Source organism: Canis lupus, chromosome 36, assembly GCF_011100685.1.
Source record: "Canis lupus familiaris isolate Mischka breed German Shepherd chromosome 36, alternate assembly UU_Cfam_GSD_1.0, whole genome shotgun sequence".
NCBI classification, from domain to species: Eukaryota; Metazoa; Chordata; class Mammalia; order Carnivora; family Canidae; genus Canis; species Canis lupus.
The window spans coordinates 27128740-27135389 of NC_049257.1; the positions used below are offsets into that span (position 1 = coordinate 27128740).

Consider the following 6650-nt stretch of genomic DNA (forward strand, 5'->3'; position numbering starts at 1 on the left):
TAAAATTTCATATTCTTTGACTCAAATTTAAGGAGTTGCATCCACAGATTTTTCAGCATATCAGAATGTATACACTTGGCTGCATTTGCTATTTTCCTGATTCCTGCTGATTCATTCCAGCTAAAAATAGGTATTGACATGTTGGTAGGAATATGTCAGTAGCGTAATACATTGGTAGTGTGATCTAAGGATGGAAATGGAGATGCTAGGCGGGGATTTATTTGACCCTCTATGTTTACAGTTTATTAGGACATCTCTTTCACATGCATACCTGTTTTGTTCTGATGTGTTTTCAGGGGTTGGGGATGGAATCCAGTATGGCCTTTCTGCTACACCTGTAACTGTCACACCCTAAGACCTGTAAGACTGGGTTGCCAGTCCTAGGGACTCCCTTTGTAAATAGCAGATTTCTTTTTAGATAACTTGTTTTTCCTTTCTGTACTCTGTTGTCCATAATCTACTTGTTCATTCTTACATAAGAAATTTTATAGGCCATGCCATTTGATTATGATTCTAACAAAACCAAAAACAAAAAATAAAACTATGAATAAAAATATATTTAAGAAAAAAATCTTCTTGAAAGAATGATACCTCTATCATTGATTTCATCCAGTGCTGTCCTAGAGTTCCCAGCCATTAAAGTGAGGCATGACAAAGGAATAAAAAGTTTATAATTTGAAGAAAATGAAAAGAGAAAACTTGTCATCTGCATGTGATGTGATTGCATATGTAAAAATTTCAAAAGACTAGAAAACTATTGCAATTATGAATGTATTAAGTCGATGGATACAAAGACTATATAAAGATCATACTCTTAAATAAGACCAACAAAATAAAGTAAGAAAATAAGGTATTTTTTTTGCCATAGCATCAATATATATATAATACCTAAGAATAAAACTAATTAAACATAGACAATAGCTCTAAACTGAAAACTACAAAACATTTTTTAAGGAGTAAATATAGGAAAGCATCCTGATGATCTTAGGATAAATATATATATATATATATATATATATATATATATTTCTTAAATGGGACAGAAAATCAGTAATCCAGGAGAAAAAATCATAAACCACATGAGAATTCAAAACTTAACACTTATTAAAAGATATTTAAAGAGTGGAAAGGCAAGCCAGCAAGTAAAAGAAGATGTTTATAACATAGATCCAGTGAAGGGAGTTTCGTATCCAATGAATAAAGTATGGATCACTCCCACATATAATTTTTAGAAGACAAGCTAGTAGAAAAAAGCTTTAATAGTGTATAAGATGGCATGGGAAGCACTTCTACTGTGTACCAAATTATCCCTGTTTCAAGGAAAAGCCCTCCAGTGAGGAGTTGTGAGCTGAACTAGTCATTGTTTTAATGAAACACCATCTCATTTGAAAAATGATAAACTATAGCTATTTCAGCTTGGATATTTTTTATTAAATTTCTTGAAAAAAATTGTCATAAGATTTAAGCTTTCAAGAAAAAAATTAAAATTTTGTATAATTTGCATCTTCCAGTGTTAGCTTGAAAGTGTATAATAGTTTAGACTTCACTGATGAGATACTAACAAATGTCTGGTTTTTTAATATTGTATAATAAATGTGCCAAAATTTGGAAGATCTAACTCAGTAAACTGTAAGTTGGGGAGCTGTGAAATGAAGAGGGAATCTGAAAGGTGTACACCATGAAGTCCCGAGACATTAGAAACCAACAGAGAAAAACTTGAGTTCTGAGACTGGCAAAGCACCAGGATGCTGGTGGGCCTTTCAGTCTGGCTTGAGATTTGAACGCCAGTCTGTATGTTTCCATGACTGAGTGTTCTCTGCAGAGATGCTTTTGTGTGTTTCATAAGCAGTGATAAGTAAAAAAAAAAAAAAAAAAAAAAAAAAAGGCAGTGATCATTTACTTAAAGCAACCAACAACTGCTCTAATCATGGAAACTCTTCAACGGCTCCTCGGTCCCTGCTTAATAATGGTATTTCTTGGCATGGCACGAGGGCTTCTTTTTATCTGGACTAGTCACATCTTCTGCCCTTTTATGTGTTATTTTTCATCCATTTATTTCTATTACTCAAATATTTTTCACTTTATCACTTGTTTTTTAGTATGCCTTTTTTCTGCTTGAACTTTCATTCACTGTCATTTTTTTTTTAATGAAAAACTCCAGGTTTACCTAAAGCATCTCTTCTTTCTCTGTCATCTTTGCATATCATGTATTCCCAAAAATAACATTTACCTTAATAAATTTTATTTATCTTCAGTGATGGACTGTAAGAATCACTCAGGGGTAGTTCTTTTTTAGATTAGCATTCCTAGCATTTAGCATTATTTCTTGGTATATATAAGCAATGTACATAAATGAATAAGTCAATGATAGCAGATAAAAGGAGGGACATAGTGACATTAAGCTTTGGGATTCACTGTTGTCCAAAGAGTCTACAAAGGAAAGATGTTGGAAGAGTAGGAATAGAAATTAGAAGTTGAATTTTCTCACCTTTCTACACATCCTCAACAACATCTAGTGGAATCAGGGATAATGGAATACTTGATTTAACAGAGAGATCCTGCTGTCAAGTTAAGATAACAGAGCAAGTTGAATAAAGGAGGGAAAATTGGCTAGTAACAAATTGTTCCATCCGATTTACAAGGTCGGATGAACCTACAAAAAGTAATACAAAGGTCAGCAAAGTGTTTTCTCTAGAATTTAAGTTTTTTTTTATTAAAGATTTTTATTTATTTATTCATGAGAGACACACAGAGAGGCAGAGACACAAGTAGGCTCCATGCAGGGATCCCGAAGTGGGATTCGATCCCGGGTCTCCAGGATCATGCCCTGGGCCATAGGCGGCACTAAACCGCTGAGCCACAGGGGCTGCCCTAGAATTTAAGTTTTATTTGGGATCTTTTTCTCCCCTTTATGAATTTTAGTTGTAAGTATTCATGAAACTAACTCATTTTTTAAACGCTTTGATGTAATAATTACACTGTTTCTATGATTTGTGTTTTGTTTTCACTAGTTTTTCTCTCACTGAATTCCCTCCACCCCTCTCTTGATCTTCTTTTTCCGATTATAGGCCTCTATGCCATTTTTATTCTCATGTGAGCCTCTCTTTTTGGCTACTTCCCTAGCTCTTTTCCATTTGATACCTTTGACAATCTCAGGATTCCACCGATGGGGATATAATTGATATGGAACCAGTCATTATCACCTCTCACTGAGAGTTCTGTGATAGCTTTCCAAATAATCTCCCTTCTTTTCTCTCCCATATTTTGGAGAATTGTATTTTTATTCCAAATATTTGCATGCCTTTCTTGAGGACTTGCCCCTACTTGTGAGGATTATAGATATGTCTTTTGACCCCATGGCTTGCTGTGGCCAATGAAATGTGATTAGAAGTAACTCAGAGCACTTTTGCACAGAAACTTTAAGAGCCAGCTCCTGGTCCAGCCTGTCTTTTTTTTTTCCCCCTTTGATATAAGACCGGTATTGTCTCAGAGGGCAACTGTTATATCAGAGGAAAGTCAACATAGAACAGAGCTATAGCTGACCCACAATGGCTGTGTGATGTGAGAGAACAAACAAACAAAAAAAACCCTTATTTTTCTTTGCTTTTTAAGCCTCTGAAATTGTAGCATTGTCTGCGACTATAGTAGAATTTAGTCAACACTGAGTCATCGTCTCTCGCTACACCCAGTCTTTTCTCAGTGCAGTAGCCAGAGTATTTATTAATTTATTTTTAAAGATTTATTTATTTGAAAAAAAAATTGAGAGAGCATGTACACACAAGAGTCTCGGAGGGGAGAAGCAGACTCCCCGCTGAGCAGGGAGCCCAGGTGAGCTTGATCCCAGGACTCCAGGATCATGACCTGAGCCAAAGGCAGGCCCTTAACTGACTGAACCCCCTCAGGCGCCCAGCGAGAGTGAGTTTTTAAGACTGAATCAGTTTGTCCAATTTACCTCATTTAAACTCTGACACACTTCTCCATTCCACATGAGTAAAAGACAAAGTTTTGCATTGACGGAGTAGACCCCTCTGATGGGCCTCCTCCCTTTCAGCCTTAGCTCTGTGGCTGTAGCATTTATTTCTCCCCTCTCTCAGGGAGCATCAAGCCACCAGGCCCTCTGGTTCCTCCTTGAATAAGCCCCAACTTCAGGAATTTTGCATAGAACGTTCCCTCTGCCTTCTGGCTGGCTCCCTCACCTGCTTCCTGCCTTTGCTCAGATGCTACTTTCTCAACGAGGCCAAGGGGGAATCATCCCACTTAAAATTGCAACCTGTCAACTAATCCCTCTCCCCACCAACTGCACGTGCCGTCTCCTCTTTAGCCTGATTGATGTTTGTTTTCTATTATTATTTATTATTTACTGTCTGTTACCAGTCTACAGAATGTAAGTTTTGTGAGATCAGGACTGTTGCTCTCTTGTTCACACAACAGTGAATAGAATATCCCCTGATACCATGGTAGGCGCTTTTTGGTGATAAGCATGGGGCAGAGGAAAAAAAAAACACTAGCTACTCACTACTTATTTCACGTTGATCTCAGTTGATCTGTGAAGTCCTAATCTATCTGTCTTTATTAAAACCAATTTGCCAGAGAGAAGACTGTGTGTGTAAGGCCAGAATATATCACACACACACACACACACACACACACACACATACACACACTCGGTGATCTGAAGCCTGCTGTTATGACAAGAGCCCTAGAAAAAAAATGCCAGATTAGTGAAATGTGCATTTGGCTTTTCACTGCCTTCTAGGGACTCATTATTTTTTTTTTTTTGAATAAAAGAGGGAAGAATTGTAATTATTCAGGTGACCAAATGTAATTTTTTGATATGTTTTATATATGAAAAAATAAAGGGACTAGAAACACTAAGTGACTTTCATATTGCTCTTCTTTCCTTCACTCTAACCCAAAAGTCAAACAAATGAGTCAGGGAGCAGGGTGAGAAGAACAGAGTGGGGAAACTGGAAATCCAGTCATGGCCCTCTCACATTGAAGATTTCCCATCCTAACACAGGCCCCAAGTGGAGAGAGCAAGAAAGCTTAGAAGTAAATGAAAAATTAAAACCTTGATATTTGTTCGATCAGACTGGATTTTTATTACCAGAAAATAAATAATTTGGTGGAGCTAGTTAGAAGGGCTATGATTAAAAAAAAAAGAAAAAAAGGTTAAATTGTTGTCCTTGAATGCTGTTGATGCCAGCTTTCACTAATGCAGTTTTATTATTTTAGAAAAGTATATTTAAAATTTTATTCTATTTAACGATGACTTTTGAATTGGTCTTTGCAAGTTAGTCATTGAACCTTCCTTTTTACAGACCCTCTTAAAACCAAATGTATCTGTAGAGGCTGCTTTTAGGTGACCCGCTTGAACAACGGAACCCCGAGTGGGGTAGAAGGGCCCACGGTGACCCACCTGGAATACAAACAGACCCATTAGGGCACCCACCTCCATTATCCATAAGCTCTAGCTGACCAACGAGTTATTTATACCCAAACACAGTTATCAAGAAAGGAAAATTCCCTAGGTTTCCCTACTTCCTCACCTTCCCCCTTAACTGTAGCCTCCCGACGGTCTCCTGGCAGGCAAGGTCTCCTCTGCTGTCCTGCCTGCTGCTCTCTGCAGTGTATTCAGTAAACTTCTATCTCCTTTGCCTCAGGTGAATTCTCTCACCACCCAGGCCACTGGCTTTCACCACATAGGGTCACCCCACAGTACCCTGTTTTAATTAATACCTTGTATAATTATAGGGTTGTATTAATTTTGCTTGATTTTGGTAATCCTCTGGGAATCCTTAGAGACTATCTTCTTGCTTTTGGCTTTTGGCTCGGAGGAGGCAAAGGGGCAACTGTCTTGGGTCATCCTGCACCCGGGTTCATCCGACAGCAGCTGCCTCCACCATGCTGCCTAGGTCCAAGCTCCATGAGATCGAAGCATGTACCTGAGACACTGGTGGCAGTGCCGGTGCCACATGTTTCCTGGCCCCAAAGATCGGCCAACTGCGTCTGCCTCCAAAAAAGGTTGGTTTGACTTCACCAAGGCAACCAGCGATTGGAAGGGTCTGAGGAGTACAGTGAAACAGACTCTTCATAACAGGCAGGCCCAGATTGAAGTGGGTCCTTTTGCTTCTACCCTGATTATCAAAGCCCTCAAGGACCTGCCAAGAGACAGGAAGAAGCAAAAACAAAACAAAGACATTAAGCACAGTGGGAATATCACTTTTGATGAGATTGTCAACATTGCCTGACAAATGTGGCCCCACTCCTTACCCTGAGAACTTTCTGGCACCATTAAAGAGATCCTGGGGACTGCCCAGTCTGTGGGCTGCATGTTGATGGCCACCACCCTCATGACGTCATAGGTGGCCTTAATAGTGGTGCAGTAGAATGCCCAGCTAGTTAAGAACTACAAAGCAAAGCATTTCAGTAAAGGATCATTAAACAAAAAAAAAAGTAAAGAAAATATCTTAATTTTCTTTCTTTCATCATGTTCCATTTCACAGTTATTTTTGGTGTGTAATCTCTCAATCAGATTATTTGAAATCCTGACGCTTGTTACGTGTTACACTTTCCTTCACACAGAGGATGTATTTCACAGTATCCATTGCCACAGTAGTGCCCAGTGCCTTTAAGAGACCTTTTTTTTT

The 6650-nt window shown here is 38.4% G+C and overlaps 1 pseudogene; it reads left to right on the forward strand.

Moving 5' to 3' along the window:
• LOC119877892 overlaps positions 1-6406 on the forward strand; it is a 32308-nt pseudogene extending 25902 nt beyond the window's left edge.
• The last annotated feature ends 244 nt before the right edge of the window (positions 6407-6650 follow it).